We start from the raw sequence: 20,665 nt of genomic DNA on the forward strand, positions 1-20,665 counted from the left end.
ATGAACTTAAAACTTGTTTGTTAATTATTTTTTAAACAGTTTGCTTGTCTTAACTTGTGTAAAAAGATCTCAAAACCAGAGCTATTAAACAAGAGAATTCCTCCTTAATTCCCTAATTTAAGAATTTTCACTATTATATATTCTGTCTTAAAATAAGACAAAGCATTTTAACTAAAAACAAGATTAAAATCAAGATCACGCCTAAATGCATCTTGTGAAAACTTATTTATTCAAATGAAGTAACACACAAATTCGTTACTTGCTGCCTCTCAAAATACTTAAACGTTTTGCAACAATTAGTCATTACTGAACACTGATATATATTCAACATGAGAAACTGAAATCAACCTACAGAACGACTTAGTAAAAAGCCATAAGCAATTTATATAAAGAACACAGTTCCAAAAAACTTTTTCTACTGGGGAACCTTAAAACCAGTTATTACAGCTAAAGTCTCAAATTATGTCTCTGATGGTAATTAAGATAAATTTGCAGGTAAAAGAACTACCTTTAAGCTTTAATAACTAAGTAAGGAAAAAATATAAATAATCTTAAAACAATCATAATAATCTACTATTGTGTACTATTTAATTCTTAAAACAAGATCAATAGGAATTTTAATGGCTAGAAATAAGATTTTAAGTCTTGACTAGATGAGTTTTTGCAATGCAATACTCCATCATGTGTGTGTAAGCACATTTATTTGTGCACACAGGTGTTATCATCAGAGCAGGACTGCAAAGCAGACTGAAAACATAAACACAGCAACTGCCAAAAATGATAATGTTGACTATTTAACTGAAAAAAAAAAGAGTGTGCTGTTAGGCAGAGTTTCAGAATACAAAAAAAAAAAAAAAACCCTGTGAGGAAAAATTGCTAAAGAGAAGTGCAACTTATTGAGAATATTTTAGCTTTTGGGATATTGAAGTTAAACTTTATCGTGCTACATGCTAATGCGGTATAAAGGCAATAATGCTGTATGCTAGTCTCAGCAAAATGAAAAGAAACCAGGTCTAAAATTGTTTTTCAAATAAAAAATTTCAATCAGCGTAATTTAATGTAATAATCACCCGCTAAATATATTTGCTGTCTCCTGAATTTAGTTTGTTAAATCAAAATGATGACCTCTGATTAAGTCCAAAGTCTAGAATGAACTAACACCTGCTTGTTTTATCACTGAACTGTCCATATGAGTTAAATGTCATGTTACACTCCGAGGATCTTAGACTTCATCAAATTGAAGTCCTGTTTGCCTGCCAGTTTTCCTTTTTCGTGTTTGCATGAGGCTGCAAGATGGGGAATATTAATCAGTCTCTGTGATGGAGAGTGGCAGGGCCCAGCTCTACCCATACTAATGTGTTTGCAAATTGCTGCTTTGGAGAGATAGACCCCCGCATCAGCTTAAAAAAAAAAGTAAAAAATGACCTCCCCCACATTGAACAATCAAAGCCATCCTGCATCACCCTGGTTTCAGTATAGTTCATTAAAAATCACTGATGTCTTGCTTAGCAGGTTGCTTAGCAGCTTTGCTTGGCTGAAGAGGCCTGCATGAAAGAAGAAAGAAAAACACCTTGGAGGTGACCTGAAGAGGTTTCGCATATGATTGCCATAATATCGTCTAGCTGCTTTGGGAGCTTGGAGCTCAGTGAGATATAATAGGAACGGTAGCTGCGATACATTTAAGCTATGCAAAGGAAAATGCATGTGCATTGATCTATGCATCTAATGCATTTTGTTCAGTTATTATTTATTTATTTATTTATTTTTATCTAGACCTAGAAAAAAAATGTATATTGATCTTTGAAAAAGAAAGGCATTATGATCTGATGAGATAGGTGGCATTAGCACAACTTTGTGAGTTCCATTTCAAAGAGATCAAATATTTTCTATGCACAGACCCCCAGCCCTAGCTTCCTCATCACCTGGCCTGACCTTGTTCATTGGCAAATCCCCACAGCAGTAGTTCAATAGTTAGATGATAATGTCCTTAAAAATTATTATTATTAAGCAAAAGTAAGATGGTGGTGCCTCGAACAGCATGCTTAAAGAAATGCACATAGTGATGGTCTGGTGTCCGCAAACTTCTATATTAATATAGACGTCAAACTAGATGGAAAAAGCACCCTAAATGTCTGTCATGCTTCTTTCCGGAGTCAAATTACTTGTGTCCCTCAACAGTGTTTATCCTTCACATAATATTTAACAGTCATTTTGTTGCTCACTCTCTCTCTAGGTTGAGTTAAAAATGCTCGAGGTACAATTGACCAGTCTTCCTGTTCTTTTCTTCTTTTCGGATGCACCCAGATGCCCTACCAGTAGATGTAGTTCTCTTCAATTGGAGACCACTCTTTAAAGCTGGGGATGGTTCCACCTCAACAGCCTAAATATCTATGAAGTTATTGAGCAACCAAACCAAGAGGATGGATTTGGACTGGAATTAATCGATAATTGATTTGTATTTATAGACACAGATTTCCCTCTTTTCTCATATCACTGAGGACGACCTTCTATTTTATGTATTGCAATAGGAAGTATTTGGTGCCTTCACCAAAGTTTTCTTTCTGAACCAGAGGGGACAGTGCGATGTCTCTTGAGACGTGAACAGATCCACCTGGGGTTTTCCGAATCTCTCCCACGTTGGGGTGAAGCCACCATTCCCCGGGTCTTAACCCCTGCCTCAACAGGGTGTCTGCTGTTTTGTTCAACCAACCCAGGTTGTGAACTGCTCTCAATTAGAGGAGCTTTCCCTAGGCCCAAAGGAAGATCTGGTGTGCCAGCCTGTACAGGGACACATCCATCGTTAGCATTACATGACGACCGGGGACTTCCAGTACGGAGCCTAGAGATAGGAAACTGGTATCTCTCCAAAAATCTAAGGCACATAGGCATCGCCACATGACCTTGATAATATAGAGGAGATTGCCCTTCTGTGAGAAACCACGGGTCCTTAACCACCACTGAATGGGTCTCATGTACAGCAGGCTAAGTGAAATAACACTGAATGTAGCTGCCATGAGCCCTAGCAGTTTCTGGAACTGCTTGACAGTGAAAGGCTGTCCTTCTCTGACCTTCCTGACAGCCGTAAGGATGGCACAATGCAGGCAGGGGAAATCTGCACATGCAAAGTTGTCCAATCCCACACAACACCGAGATAGGTGGTTCTATCATCGATGTAGTTGAGCATGCAGATGCCCTAAAGCCTCAGGGAAACCAGAGCCGCTTCCACAAATCTTGTGAAGGTGCGGGGCGAGAGGATGGATAGATGAGAGTATGTATCTGTTAGATCAGATCAGTCCTTGGATCTGGTTTGAGACAGGACCTGCTTGAGAACAGTGGGAAAGTGTGCTTAACCTTGTTGCTTGCTTTCTCTTTTTTTTTTTTTTTTGACAAACGATTGAAATTTTAACTTATACACACAGAGCACTTTGTGAATAAACAGAAGCTGGTGCTGGCTTCACTCCATGTGCGTTTTATACTTCCTGGCCTTGACATGAATTTTTGACTGATTACACATTATTTTAGAGCTTAAATTTCTGAAAGGGAATCAATAGATTAAAGTTCGTGACTATATAACGAAATGGCGTGAGACCTTGTTGCATGAAAAGTTGTGCATTTAAGAACACGCTACTGAAAAGCAAACCTCATGATGGAACTTCAGTGAATGGACATTCGTTGTGTAGGATGATTATGGGTTTCCTTTAGATTCTGGTTGCCTTTTGATTTTTAAAAATATAATTATTACAAACTTATAGGCACTAAACACATAGAACTTTGTAACCACTTTTTTATGTCCATGGTTAAAAGCACGCTACAAAAAAAAAAAAAAAAAAAAAGAATTGTATTAAATACTGGCAGAGTTTAAAACAGGACTAGTGGCCAGAGGCTTTTATTGTTATTATTGTTATGGCATTTTATCAGTCTTTTCCAAGTTTCAGAAAATAATCTATGCAGAGATTGTATTTATTCATGAAAATTTTTTTTTTGATAACGATAATGTAACAGGAGTTTTCAATACAGCACCAACTATCTCTCTAGCTGATTGCACATTATACATAATTGGATTAATTCCCATCTTGTTAACATTTAATATTATTGTTTCTTTAATCCATGGGCCATACATCTTATTTAATTCATTTTGTTATTTCTTTTTTTTTTTTATCTCATTCAATAATTACACAAAATCCAAATGTCCATGCTCACATGGCTCTTTACTATCCTTACAGATATATTATTATCCTACTCACAATGGAGTACAGGATCTTATTTCCCCTTACATCTTATGAGTATTAACTTTTGCTAAATTATCGCCTCAGCTGAATGTATTTTTCATGACAAAGCCACCACCTTTATTTAAAGAATCTAATTCATTTAGTGAATTAATACTCTTAGTCATGCATGGCTCTTGTCCCCTGGTGGTCTAGTGGTTAGGATGCGGCGCTCTCACCGCTGCGGCCCGGGTTCGTCAGGGAACCAACTCCAGCCACTCTCAGTGTCGGTCCCAAGCCCGGATAAATGAGAAGGGTTGCGTTAGGAAGGGCATCCAGCGTAAAAACGTGCCAAATCAAACATGCGGATGATCCGCTGTGGTGACCCTGATGGGAGAAGCTGAAAGAAAGTTTAGTCATACATGGAGCTGTGCAATTTACATACTCTATTATACAGTGCAAAACAAGTCTAAAGAATTTTTTTTTTTTTTAGAAATATCTGCCCTGATCAGTCTGTGGATCATGTCCATGTTCATGTTCAATAAATTCCAGTTATAATAATTGTTTTTTTCCATGTCAAATTTGTGACCCCACACTTTTCAGCATGACAATGTTTAGCAACCCGGTGGCAGAAGTCAAAAGTGCTATACATTAGGAATGGTAAGATTCAGTGATTCCCATAAAAACTGTGCATCCTATAGAATTTGGCATTTATATCGCGTTGCATCGTTTATTTGCATTGGTAAAAAAAACTATTTATTACTTATAATTATAAGTAGATGCACTATACTTTTATTATTTAGAAAGTGACCAATAATTTGTGTCTTATATTTTAGATTTAGATATGATGTATCACAACACTACGGAGTCCGAGGCATGTTCTAAAAGTCACGCAGAGTACAGATTTACATGGCAGAGGTAGAGCTGCATCTTCCTGCAGTCAGAACAGGAAAAGAATGTCTGGTTTTATTTAATCTTTTTTCTTTTCTCTTTTTGCACTACAAAGGCCTGTTTGTAAAAGGGCCATGTGTTAGAAGTCAGAAGGCACTTAAGTAGATCAATGATTTGCTGTCTGCCTGAACCAAAGAAATAAAAGCATAATATCTGTACCATATGGAATTGCAGAGGATCACATTTTTTCACATTCTGTTGAATTAAATCTTAAATTGAATAACTGAATTAAATAGTAAATCTTGCATGACCTGGCAACCAAACCAAGTTAGTATAAAAAATGCATGTGCAACACAAAAGACTCAGAGGGTGGCGATCCATTAGCTGGAGCTCACAAAGTAAAATGACAAATCAAATTAGTGGTGTTGACTAGGAATTAGCCAGATCGTCAGCAGTCGTATTGTGATCAGGCCAAATTTATTCATACATCCTCTCAATCATAGGGCACGTTTCACACATACAGTACACTCACCCACACACATACACACACAAACACATTTACACCTAGGGGCAATTTACAGTAGCTCAGAAAATCCACTTACGAGCATCGATTTGTACAGTGAGTGGAAATCAGAGATGAACCAACACTAACATGGGCCAAGTATGCAAAACACTTCACAAAGGGTATCTCAAGCTCAGGATTAAGTCAGGAACCCTGGAGCTGTAAGGTGGCAATGTTAGCCAAAGTGATCAAGCCAAATGTAAATACAAAAAAGAAATTTAAGTGATCACAGACAGGGGAAAAGACAGATAACTTCTTATATAATCAACTTCTGTATTATATAAACAGAGAACAAGATATTCTCATGCTATGCTATTTACATTTATGGCATTTTGCAAATGCCATTATCCAGACTGACTTAAATGTGTCTCATTCCTACAACTGAAAGGCTTTGGGATTAAGGGCTCAGTGGCCCAGGAAAGACAGCCTAGTTTGGCTGGGATTTGAACTCACGACCTTAGTCCAATGACTTAACGTCTCCAGGTTATGTATGTAACCATGGTTTCCCGAGGGAAAGAGATTTTCCTTCCGCGTTGTTCACGCTCTGAATCATGTGTGTAATCAGTCCAATGAAAACCATATTGTCACTGGCGGGGTGACATCATGACCAGGAAGCTATAAAATGCACATGGAGTGAAACCGGCGCTAGCTTTTGAAAAAGGAAGGAAACACTGCCGGGATGCCGGCAGCATGGTTTCATACGTAACCTGCAGATGTTTTCCTTCAGGAACTCGAGCAGCGTCAACAATGCTTTGGGAACGAGAGTCTGTAATAAGACTGACCAATCCCTGCCTAGTGTGGATGGGCACAACTAAGGACAGAGAGGCCAGAAGTGGCACTAAGGTCGAGGCTTTAAAACCTGAGGTTTTATAGGTCAGCGGGGTGGACGAAGCCTTAGAGGCTGCCACACACTGAGTCGAGTGAGCTCTGAACACGAAAGGAGCGGGGAGACCAGAGGACTCAATAGAGGAGTTCACAGGAAGACCTTTCCTCGGAGGGCTATAGCAGAGGAACAGCTGCTCCGACTTCCTCCACAGTTCCATTCTGTGGACGTATATGTCCAGTGCTTGCACTGGGCACAGTTGGTTACGCTTCTCCTAATCTGGGGCCTAAAAAGGAGGAGGGAAGAATGCCTGGAGCATAACAGGTCGTGGGATGACTGCGGGTACCTTTGGAATGTACCCTGATTTAGCGTAGGGGAAGGAACTGGCCATGCCTGGAGTTAATTCTAGGAAAAAGGGGCAACAGAGAGGACCTGAAGATCCCCTACTCTCTTGAGAGTGGAGATGGCCAAAAGTAACATAGTCTTGACTGTGAGAAACCTTAAAAGCACCTCGGTCAATGGCTCAAAGGGCGGCTCCGACAGGGCCTCCAAGACAATGGCCAAGTCCAACGCAGACACTCTAGATCATTTTGTGGAGAAAACATGTCACCGGCATGTACATGGCAGACATGTAAACCTTCAGGGTGAAAGGAGCCAACACTTTGGTGAACTGTTCTTGAAGGAGTTTCAGCACTGGGCCGACTGGGCAGTTAATTGGATCCAAATGGTGGCAAAACATCTGCCATCTCACAGCGTACCCCAGGAAGGGTGTTTGAGAAGGGCTACCAGGTCCACAAACCATGGTCTGCCTGGCCACCATGGGGCCACCAGGAGGAGACAGACTATGCCCCGGCAAACTCTCTCTCGGTAGCTCCTGGTAGCAGCGTGAGAGGAACTAGATGGGACAGTGCAATGTCTCAAGCCACAAACCTTTCCACCTGAGCTCCTGAGGTAAAATCACTTCCAAATTTGCCTACCAGATCCGAGTGGAGACGCCACTCCCTGGGCCTCGGCTCTTGTCTCAAGAGGGTGTCTGCTCCCTTGTTTAAGTGGCCTGGAATATATACGCTGTCTTCAAGGAGAGCAGCTTCCCCTGGGCCCACAGGAGGATCTGACATGGCACCTTGCACAGGAGGCACTTTCAGTAGACACAAGGGCGACCATGGACCGGCCAATGGCCCTAGCGGTTTCTTTAGTTGCTCTGAGAGCTAGGTTTGTCGCACAGCAAAGCTCTCGGATTTCCTGACCGCCCGACACATCTCCACATGTCTAGCTATAGTAGCAGTGTGCTCCTCTCGCAAAAGAAAGTAACCACAGGAAAGCGTGCTTCTAAAGCTTGCGACCAAGTCCATATGAAAGCCCCAGGTCTTTCAACACTGCTTCGCTTTACCTCAGCAAAAAGCGAGGCCAGAACCACGAAGAAGCACCCTCCTCAAAGAGTGTTTTTTGGGAGTGGAGCATTCGCAAAGACATACGAGCGCAATCTGCGCATTTGGCTCCCTTGAGAATTGACTTAGCATGCTCTTCTAGGCAAGCAACACACAGGCTGTGTGTATCCCCCCCTATAATATAGCGGGGGCAAGAAGGAATACACAACTGAAAAGAGTGCCTACTTTACATTTCATTTTCCAGTTTTTAATTATCTAGACTTTGAATATTATAATTATCTAGGCTTTGAATAATTTTGTGACAGGATGGAGAGTGGGCAGAGTAATAACAACAACAACAACAACAATAATAATAATAAAAATAATAATAATAATAATAATAATAATAATGATAATGATAAATGTTGTTGATTATGGTTTTTGAAGTGAAGCAACACAATACACAAAAAACACATATAGCAATAACATTCCACTATGGTGGCTGAGCAGTGAGGGAAACCAAATAAAATGCAAAGATATGCATGAGTACACTCTCCTGCTATATGCAAGCTTTTTTGATTTCATTATACAAAGGCATCTGATAAAATACAGTAAAGCAGCAACAACTCTTATCTCACCATCCTCTTTTACAGTATTCCGAACCTGGCACAACATTAGATTTGTGCTGAGTAAATGGCTGTAATTGAAATTTTAGAGCTGTGAGTTTGTCCAGCACCCCTCTGTTTCCCATTCTGTTCGTGGGTGCAGGATGCCTTTGCACTGGCTGAGTTTATAACTGAATTTTAAATCAAGGTGTGTTTTTTTTTTTTCCCTAGCAGTGTTTCTGTTTTTCTGAGACAATGCTCCTGTGCTGTATGAATCCTCTAGGCCTTTCTTCATTTTTCCTTTGAATGCTGTACCAACCACAGGGCCCTAGCCTCCCTCAGACCCTGGTTCTGTTTGTGTAAATATTCCATGAGCTGCTTCCTCCACTACTGTGTAGATAAGAAACTTGTTTGAAAACCGTGGCCTTATCTTATTAGAGAATACCAGTGTAGAGTTAATTGATTTAGTTGTTTATTAACCCTAAGTACAGTAAATGCATTTGTACAGTACAGTGTTTCTAACTAATATTGGAGATTTTTGCTGTGTGATTTTTTTATTTTATTTTTTATTTTAGAAATGTTTGATAAATACCTGTAAATGCCTTTAATCTGTTGCTCAATGATTTATTATTGAGACATTTACAGAGTATATATTCATTACCTGACAAGGACGTGGAGGTTATGTACACATCAAATCAAAGATGGAGAGATTTAAGAGTATATGGCATTCTAAGTAACTACAAAAACAGAAGATATAATGCTAAACACTTTGTAAATATGGGGCAGAAGAGTTGATATATTCTCCAAAAAAGTCACAATTAAATGAACACTATTTTTTATGACATTTCAGATTATTAGATATTATTAGACAGCTGAAATCAATATAGTTGCTTACTCCCTTCCTTCAGATTCAGTCAGATAAAATTTGAAAATGAAAAAAGTATACAGTGAATTATAAATTATAAACTATGAATTCTCCTATATTTTTCAGCTTTAAGCATTTCACAAACATTTAAAATAGTTAAAAAAATTATGTAATTACAACTACTAGGTTACCATACTGTATCCAACTAACTGTAATATAGCTTAACAAAGGTTATGAGCAGAACGAACGCTGGATAACTTCCTCTTACTTTAACATCCGACAAGACAGATGATTTTTTTATGCTAGGACCACGGGCAGCTAAAAATTGTTTTCTGATTCAAGTGTACAACTTAATGGCTTTTCAATGATACTTTGTGCAGCAGTGTTGTGGTATACAAAGTTCACAAACCATGTACTTGAGTAAAAGTAGAGAGACATTCGATAAAATATGACTCCAGTTAAAGTAAGTACAAAAGTATTTGCCTTGAAATGTACTTAACCCTCTACTGCACAGCGTTGCCCTCGTGCAACAAAATATTATTTAAGCCCTAAATCTAGTTGATGTCTTTTTAAATATTTTGCAATCAACTAGAATAGTAAAAAAGTATCAAAGAACAATCCAATAAGGTCTGGGAGTCGGTATCCATCATTATTTGAAGGCGGGACTTCCTTTTCTGCCACATGGTCACAGGAGCACATGGTGTGAGGACAAGGTAAGATTATTTAGTTTGGTAATCTTATTTAAATTGAAATTAACTGTAAATTAAAATATATGTGCATGTATGAAGGCATAGAGAAGCTTTTTGTCATGGTCTAAAGATTTTTTGTTATTTTGCATTTTTTGAAATTATGTTTTTCTTTTTTTTTGCCTCAGGGCAACGTTGTGCAATAGGGGGTAGTTTCTAAGGATGTTTTTGCTGTTTTGATTTCATCACATATTATGACATCACATATGACTGTATATATGCACAGTATAAACCCTTATGTGTTTTTTAACACATTGCATTGCATGTGTTGCTGATGTGATGCCTCTTGCGTGGTGGAAGGTAATCAAAAGATTTTTTCATTATTCATTTTTTCAATTAGCACATGGGAGGTGTTGACTTGTCTCAGCACACCAAACTATTAATAGAATGATATTAAGGAGTCAAACAATGATTGATATCTATTACAATTATTATTAACCCAAAAACCTTCTTTTTAACTATTTCTTAAACATCAGGCAAAAAAGGCCACGGGTGTTGTGGCGAGTTCAAGTCAGGAACTTCGTCCATAATTTATTCCTCTCAAAATGTTCTGCTTGCTGTTGAACTGATGCTGAACTGTATGTTAGCGATAAACAGATACCCCCAAGCGGCAATCAAAACAATTTCAAAACAGAGCACGTACTCGACCCCGACTGGTGACTTGCTGCGTGTTTGACCAGTTAAGTTTTTATCCTCATAAATAAAAAGGAATCACTGATTTCGCAACATGCATTTAAGTAAAAAGTAGGAGATTTTACTTTAAAATATATTGAAGTTAAAGTGAAGCCTGAAAGTACACTTCATTGTGGAGACTGTGGGAACTAGCAGGACTTACTCCTGTTCACTTCTGAATGGAGTAAGCACACGTTTAGGTTCATCACCAACAATCTTTTGTTGATTCCTAAACGCTCAGGTGTTTCTACTTTAGAGCACTAAACAATGCAGTTCAGTGCAGAAGAAAAATTTTAAAAGCACTCCAAACTCTAAGGCTCTGCCTTGGACACATTCTTTACACGCAAGCCCCGTTATTGGAGGCCCCAGAAAGAAAAGATTAGCAAACAAATCACAAACAGCAAAAAAACTGCTCCAGTTTCAAGTCAGCATCCTTCATTATGAAGCAATCTCCCTGTTAATCACCTTCACCTCACCTTCATTTTCCTTGGATACAAAACCCTCTTGTTTCCTGGACAGATGAGAGAGATTAAGGTTTTTGCCAAGAATCACAATGTCTTCAGTTGCTTGCCATTTCCTTTTGAATTCCCTGAGACCAGAAAAGAAATAATCTCACTGGAGAATCAGTGAAGTAGGAGAATAGTTTACTATTCCAGTAAAGTCGGTCATATTCCCCTTCATTGTTTGTTGGATTGCACCATTGAATGCATGCTGGGGGCCTTGAACCCCCAAGATTTCAGCTATGGAAATAGCTCAAAGCGATATTGTTGTGATTATTGTTGTTAAATGTTATTGCACTTATTACTAAAAAACAACAAGATTAAGATTTATATCCCCTCATTCTTTTTAAGCTACACTAGAATCCCCCACCGCACCCCTGCTGTAAAAAAGAAATTCAATCTTTAACTGTAAATTTTGAAATGAGCTACTACTTACTTTTACTCGAGTAGACTTTTAGAGTAAGATAACTTTACTTGTAATTAAGTAAAATTTCATTGTAACAATACATTTACTTTGGTAGAATATTTTATTACTCTTTTCATGTCTGATATTAGGTAAAGTCCTCACTGCATTTATTGATGACAATTTATCCTACAAGTTATTGACCATGTAAAACAAGCTCTTTGCAGATAAAAGGAGCATCAGCTCTACAGCAAAGGTAATATAAATTCCACATTACTCACATTTTATTCTTGAGCCGTATCATTCATCCCAAAGGGGCTTTTATGGACCACTGCAGTTACAGCAGTAATGAAATGCCTAAGACCCACTAATGTAAAGGATCTGTAACATTTCTTGGGTTTTGCCAATTTTACTGCTGTTTGATTCAGACTTTAGCTCAATAGCTAAGTCTTTTCCAAAAGACACACAACAGCCAAATGTGACAAAGAAGAGCTAAAGATTCTGTTAGATGGGACTGGAAAAATAAAGATACAGCCTCATATTTTTACTGACCACAAAAACCTCAAATGTCTGAATCGCTGTTCTTGACCTGCAGCACCATAAAAACGTATCCCTGGATCATGCTTTGTGGGTACACTGACCTAGGATCTAGTTTAGGAGATCGCCTGTGCAAACTGCCTTTACTATTCCAGCCTATGCCACCAAAGTGAAAACCAAAGATAACCAATTACATTAAATAGCCCACATGCTTACTAACATTAACCAATGTTCAATATCTTGTACTGTATGCACACAATACAAAGTCCTGTTAATGCCAATGCCTACTACACACAGCCACAGTCACACCTTTCATTTAAAATTTTAACTGATCTCCTAATAGACACAAACCCTTATCTTGGTTATTATTAAGCCGTTTGTCAGGGTCCCTCCACCTGATACTACAGCAGGAAGTTAACAGAAACATTTAAAACTTCAGAAATTGATGTTAATCATAATAATAATTCATGGTTTGTAACTTCATTACCCACATTTGTTCTCTTGTTTTGTAATCCATGACTTTTGCTCTTTGGATGACTTTTACACTGGATGACTTTTACACTTTTACACATTTGCTCTCTGGATGACTTTTACACTGTTATGCACGTAGGGTTTGTTTTTACCAATTCGTTTCTTTTAATAAAAGCATTCACTGCAGTTGTTTCGGTCACCTGACAGTTATTATTGGCTCCAGTCTCTCATTCGAAACACTATCGCAGCAGGTGAGCAGTGACAGATAAACAAATTAAAAATTCTAAATTGTGAGCAGGGTACATGCAAAGTCCTGGCAAGGTACAAACCAAATAGTGTAGACCAATACAAAGAAGCAGAACAAATAAAGGTATGGCAGGTTAGTCCTGAGATCTCTGAGCATTACATCACAACAACAATTGCGATTGCATTACATTACAAAAATTACAACTGATGCTTCTGATACACTGAGATGCGTAATTGCCTACAGGTGTGCTATGGTTACTGAGTGTGATTCTGTCTGTTGCTGGGAAGTCACTGGTGGCCATATTTGTATGCCATGGTGTGTTCTTGGAAGAGTTCTCTGAGGTTGTTAAGGACTTTCTGACACTCATGCAGATCTTACTTCTTTGTATCTTAAAAAATATTGTTAGCTCAGATTATAGACAGTAACTGCTGTTAGACCTTAAGAATTACATTATTAATGGTGAGTGTAACAACTGTTCCAATGGTAGAGAGGGTGAAGGGTTTCAGCCAAGGCAAGGATAAAAAACATCACTGTTGTTGCTGTCTGCAAAATAATGTACAGAGAATGCTAGCACAGAAGGCATGACCCATCCTCTCCATAAGATAGTGAGAAGAAATATCTTCATACTTCCTTCTCCTTTGGTTGTGTGCTTCTCTTTGGTCCACTGTAGTTCTTCTGGAACTGTAGTTCTGAAATAGCGCTGTCTATTCAGCACCATACAGTCAGTTATGTGGGGACACTATTATACCTGCTCAAAGGCATTTAAATTTGAAGCAATTTTTATATATTTTTTATTATTCTTTTAGTTTTGTGTAATTTGTACTTTTTTATTGTACTTTATTTTTTTCTTTAAAAACTCATCACTACAAAAAAAAAAGAAGTTTTCCCCAAACATGGTGCTTTGCATGATGACCGAACATCTTGACCTTGGCATCAAATATTTGTCATAGACTGTTGAAACGCAATATAGCAAAATCTAATTCATTCTGTCATATTCCTTTTGAACAGATGGATCTTTTTATCCAGCGATGCTTCTTTCCTCGAAGGCTATATTTGTTCAGTGTTTTTCTGATTGTGCTGTCTTGAGCAAAAACACTCAACCATCCCAGACTGATGAACAAAAGCGATTGCTTCTCTGAGGTCATGTTTGATATTTAAATTTGTCTTCATAAAGTCGATTCACACCTTCAAAAATAATGACATTTTTAAATATTCTTTCAAATACAATTCTTTCTAGATTTAATCACACTTCTTGATTATAAAATGTTCTCCATTTTATTAGTAATGTCTGTCTACTAATTACTCATGTAACAATTTTATAAGTACAATGTATGTACTTAGGACCACACAATTGATATAAAGCCAATAATAATTAAAACACTTACCTCCAGGAGGTTGTACTTTATTTATCCCAAACCTGCAAGCAATCCTGTGTGATAATATCATGAAATGGGACAGTTTCTCATCAACACCTTGGGTGGCTCCATGAAATTCAGGAGTAAGAACGGGAGCTCTGAGGATGGATTTGGACTGTAGTTAATGTCAACAGACTGCTACACTGACTCAGGACTACAGTTTGCTTCTGATCACCATCACTGCACCCCGCAACATTGTTTATCTGCAATAAATGGACATTCAGTGCAACCCAGATGAGGATGAGTTCCCTCTTGGGTCTGGTTCCTTTCAAGGTTTCTTTCTTATTGCCATCTCGGGGAGCTTACACTTATAAAAAACATCTTATTCATTTTTATCACCACATTATCTGTTGAAAGCTGCTTTGTTAAAAGCGCTATACAAATAAAAATGAATTGAACTGAATTAAACAAGTCTTTCGTGCCCGAAAACCCTAAAATATGGCTAAATGAAAATAATTCTACATAAAATAGTGGGCCGAAATTTCTCCACAGCGATGTCAAAGACCTAGGGTGGCACATCCAGTAATAAGGTTTAGGGGACAATTACTTTTTTCACATAGGGCCAGGCCGGTGTGAGCAGCTTTTTTTTGTTCCTTAAAAAATAAAAAAAATCATTAAAAAATGTCATTTTGTATTTACTAGGTTTATCTTTGTGTAATTAAAATGTGCTTGATGATCTGAATCAATGAAGTGTAAGAAATATGCAAAAAAATACAAAATCAGGACAAATTAATTTTTTCCATATTTTATTAAAATGTCAAAATTTGTTCATCTTCTTCGCATGGAAGTTTTTAATGTCAGATAATTCAAATACATATAATACATATTTAAAAATACATGACAAAGTAACAAAGGTTATATTTCAGAAAAGTGCAGCAAAAAAAGTATAGAACAGTGTCTTTTTAATGATTAGATTATGTTTATATGGTTGTATCAGGCAAAAATTGCTTTAATGTTCATTAACTTTTGTTCAGCCATCTTTTCAGGGTTCCGCTGTGATTGCACCGCATCTGTTTTTCACTTTGGGGTGATTATTTCCCTCAACGGCCATAAGCATAACGAACAAATGAACTCTCTAACACTGCAACCGTGTCATTTGTAGCAGCCGCCAGGTAAACACACTTCAGAAATTCATCTAATTAAAATTCATATCTAAAAATAATTAGAGTTTCAGACGGTGGCATGGGATACTCCCTCACCCCCTCCTTTACACCCCCAATAATTTGCATGTAAACATTTTAAAAAGGTCATTCGCTGTCTTTTTTAATACCTTTTGAGTTTTAAACAGGCCACAGAGCCGGGTAGGAAGTGAATTGATTCATTCTCGCAGTTGATATCTGCAGTAGTACCTGTTAGTAATTTTTTTTTGTCACCCCTCAATATATAATACTTCATGTAATAATGATTGAGCAGCAGCAAAAGTGTCATCCCACAGCTTCAGGGTACAATTTGATCCTGATCTCTGGTTGATTGCAGAATTTCACATGCTCAATGTCCATGTGAATTTTTCTCAACAAAAGGTAAGTGGATTGGCACTGAATTGTGCTAAAGCTTCCCTGTCATGGACTGGATTCCCATCCAGAATTTTTTATATTTTTTTTCACTTTACACCCAGTGAGTTCTGAGAACATGAACCATAACCCATTGGTTTGGTTCATGACAACTGTGCACATCCGGCATTTGTCTTGTAGAAATTGAGAGCATGGACCATGATATACCGGAAACCGTCTCTAGGTTACAAATGTAACCCTAGTTCCCTGAGGGAACAAGACGCACTCATAACCGCTCCCCACCCCGTAAGGGACACGTCTGTTGTCAGTGTCACGTGAGGACAAGGCGCTCCCAAGATGGGGCCTTGAGACAGGAACGCCTGTCCCCTCCATATATCCAAGGTACCAAGAGCACACCTCGAAATCTTGATAGTAGGGAAAGGGCTGCCCCCCTGGGAGAACCCTTGGTCTCTGAGCCACCACTGAAGAGGTCTTATATGAAGGAGGCCAAGTGGGAGCACATTGGACGCTGCCGCCATGAGACCCAGCAGCCTCTGAAACTGCCGCACAGTAAGTGGCTGGCCTTCTCTCTCTCTCCCGACTGCTGTGAAAATGGCTGTTGAGTCCCACACCACGCCCAAAAAGGTGGTTCTCTGCAATTGAGAAAGCACTCTCTTCTCCGCGTTCAGCCTCAGCCCCAGCTCCTTCATGCAGGCGAGAACGACATCTCGATGCTGGACCGCCTGAAGCTCTGATCGAGCTAGAACCAACAAATCGTCAATATAGTTCAGAATGCGGATGTCTTGAAGGTGCAGGGCGAGAGTGCCAGGGACCCGATATTGGTAAGCCTCGCCCCTAAAGCAAACCTCAGGAACCTCCTGTGAGCAGGAAGAATGGCTTTGTGAAAATAGGCGGCCTAAGGCGGAGCTTGCAACAGGGTACTTCGATAGTCAGGGCCGCTTCACCACCGCCCGTTTGTTAGAAGAGACAACGACCCTCAGGTCGGCCGACTTCTTCAAACCGGGCTTAGAGCACCGCCTATGGGCCGCCCATCAGGGGCCTGGGTGGCAATGCTCCATTTCTGGTCCTTGTGCTGCCTGGCCGTGCCAGGCTGGGGCTGCGCCTGCCGAGGAGCCCCAAAAGAGTGACGACTCCTGAAACCTGTCCACGATCGCATTTGCACTGTGTCACCGAAAAGGCCAGAAGTGGCTACTGGGGCATCCAGAAAAGCCCTGTCCCTGTCGGGAATATTCAATTCAATTCAATTCATTTTTATTTGTACAGTGCTTTTAACATGGAACATTGTCTCAAATCAGCTTTACACAGATAATGTGGTGATTAAAAGTGAATATGTTCTTTATAAGTAAGTTTTTTCCTGATGAGCGAGCAACTGTGGCAAGGAAAAACTTCCCGAGATGGAATAAGGTAGAAACCTTGAGAGGAACCAGACTCAAGAGAGAACCCATCCTCAACTGGGTTGCACCGAATGTCCATATATAGCAGATATAAGATGTTGCGGGGTACAGTGATGATGATCAGAAGCGAAAAGTAGTCCTGAGTCGATGAAGCAGACTGTTGACATTAACTACAGTCCAATCCATCCTCAAAAGCGCCTGTTCTTACTCCGGAATTTTATGGAACCACCCATGGCGTTGATGAGATACTGTCCCAAGCTGCACAGAGTGGCCTCCAGTCGAAGAGAACACTATCCAGAGGCAGGCCTGGACGAAGTGGGAAGATCCTCGGAGGGGAGAGGGGCAGGAACAGTGGTCACCGGAGCCTCAGGAGCATGTTAAAATATCCCACAAGGTGAGCCACAGATGCCTTTCTGTGGCCACTAAAGCCGCCATAGACCGACCCACGGCCCGCGATGTGTCCTTGGTGGCCCTAAGAGTTAAGTCCGCCGCGCGGCACAACTACTTCACATTGTCAGCCCCAGAGATAAACCCTCGTCCAACTCTCGCAGCCCTCTGCTGCCACGTAAGCCTTACCTACCAAGGCTCGCTAGCATCCGAACAAGAACAAGAGAACAAGAGCTCCTCGCCACGCGCACCGGTAGAAAACCCACCTCAGCGGGAGTTTCCCGGCAGGGGAGGCTGGAGGGAACTCATCCGTCTCCATACCTTCAGCTAGGTTGGCCTGCTTCGCCTCAGTGAGAGCACTCCCCTTAAAAGGTGATCTACGGGAGCAGACAGTCCGAATAGCCAAACAACTACAGCAAGGACAATCGTCTCTCTCGAGAGCTGATTGAGCATGCTGCACTCCCAAACAAACAATGCATAGCTCATGAGTATCACCTCCCTTAAAAAGCCTGTTTTGTTTTGTTTAGCCATGTTGCACAGATTAACACAAAAAGCGCTTACCTGAACAACAGAAGCTAGTGCTGCTACCATCGCTCCGCCGTTTTGTAGCTTCCTGGTTGGCCAGATTTTGCACACACAGAGCGTGAACAACGCGGATCGTTCCCAAAGTGTTTTGACGCAGTAATAATGCAATAATATGAAAGCCATGACAGTTAATGGAATTGCTGCTGATGGAGCAAAATGTAAATAAGAATGTTTAGTTCATGGCACAGTTTTTTTTTTTTTTTACATTCCTACATAGCATTAAACCAATTTTATTTTTTAAATTACATGACACAGATAAACAGTGGTAATAGTTTTGTAACATTTCCTAAATTATAGCTGGGTTCGTTTCTTGCCTTTGGTTATGAAATATAATATGAGAACAGTACATTTATTCCCACATAGCACAAATTAACCAGAAGGACCAAAAGCTCCACAGACAATTATCATAATGTAATGATCTAAATAACTATTTTTTTTTTTTATTAAATAAAAATTGTATGTGAAATGAGAAGTAGGATAACAATTAATGAAACTACAATAAGTAAGTCGTCTTCCAATTAAAAATATGAAAGAAAATGGAGACATGCAATGTGATGAGATAAAACAGAGAAGATCATTAATGCATTATTTCATGTCTAGTTTTCTTGCATTAGTCGAATAGCTCTTATTTGTTTTAAGAAAGTACGAGTGGTAGCAGCTTATTTAAATACACGGAGCACAAGGCAAATTTATATATACCCCCAAAAACCCATTCTGTTTGACAATTTTTATTTAAAATATACATAAATAAATATATAAAATTTTGAAATTTTAACCTTCAAGGCAAAAAACATCTATTGATTATGTCCTTTCTTTACTCTATCTATCTATCTATCTATCTATCTATCTATCTATCTATCTATCTATCTATCTATCTATCTATCTATCTATCTGTCTGTCTGTCTGTCTGTCTGTCTGTCTGTCTGTCTGTCTGTCTCTGTCTGTCTGTCTGTCTGTCTGTCTGTCGGGTCTAATTAAAATATCTTTAATTATCCACTTGTAGTAAGAATTACGTGTTTTTTTTTTAGGTATTTAAACAATCCTTATTAAGTATTAGCAAAGGAATTTGCAAAAAGTATAACAAAAGCAAGAGTTAATTTGTTCACCCAGGTGCTAAATCAAATCGGCAAGTCTGCATGACAGTTTCATGTTCATTTAATTCCTATATGTTTGTGTGGCTTAGAGTGATGAACAGTTTATAGAGGTGTCATGCAGCCCTCAGAGCATTGCCCCTAATAAAGGGTTTTAGATTATGTTTAGTCATTATTTCTTGAAATTCTACATTCCTGCCAGCAGTCTTTATATCTTGACAAGTGTTTCATAATGAAGAAAAAAGCTTTCATCAGATCTCTGCACACACACACATAAACACACACACACACACACACACACACACACACACACACACACACACACACACACACACACACACACATCTATATAAATATATAATTATCGTTGGACTTCCTCCATGACACAGGACTGTCAGATGCCTCTCTGTTCTAAGTGCACTGATGCGTTATTCCCTTTGTAGAGAATAGCTTTGATTTCCTATCATTTCTTCTCTGGATGAATGTTGTGGGCTTTATGCACACAAAAAAAAAACCACAGGCGAGAGACATTATTTAAAAATGGGATTCAAGTGGGAGCTCTGAGAATTACTTGTGGATTACGCTTTAATAACGTGTCAAGAAAAACCTATAAAATCCGCAACTGAGGAGAAAAGCACTGCAGCAGAAGTGTATTTGAGACATGGAAAGATGACACATTATGTAGAATAAAAACCAATGGAGTATCTCATTTTTCTTCTGGGAATCGTTTACAGTGGCTTTTTTCCCTTTGCTGGGTTTATTTTCTTTTTCTCGTAAAAACATGCATGAAATTTTATTACTAAAATAACAGAAAAACATCACTCCCCGGAACCTCCCAGGCACATTGTCCAATGACTTCCTCTATCAGAATCTAGGAGAGCAAGCTCTTGGCCACTATTAGAATCTCTGACATGAAGCATCTTCTTTAAAGTTTAGCCAGCTGCCATCACTTGTGCTGAGCTGATTGTCAGACATGATATACTGCTATTGACTAAAAGTCATAAAGAGTACCTGTGAAAAAAGATAAATCCACTGGCCTTCAGCATATAAAACCATATTATATTAGTAGTAGTCAGTGGTATATGAAGTGTACTTGGGGGATACATTAGGTAACATATAAAGTCTCCAGGTTAGGTATGTAATCCTGGTTCCCTGATGGAACAAGATGCTGCGTCAACAACGCTTTGGGAACGCTTTTGCGTTGCCCACATTCTGAATCACCAGGTAAATGGAACTGCGTCACAGACAGGGTGGCGTCACAACCACGAAGCTATAAAAAGCGCATGGAGTGAAGCCGACACTAGCTTTGTAAGAAGAAGAAAGCGCTGCAGGGATGCCGGTAGCATGGAGACGCAGCATCTCGTTCCCTCAGGGAACCAGCGTTACAT

The sequence above is a fragment of the Silurus meridionalis genome, chromosome 28 (genome assembly GCF_014805685.1).
Source record: "Silurus meridionalis isolate SWU-2019-XX chromosome 28, ASM1480568v1, whole genome shotgun sequence".
In the NCBI taxonomy this organism is placed as follows: Eukaryota; Metazoa; Chordata; class Actinopteri; order Siluriformes; family Siluridae; genus Silurus; species Silurus meridionalis.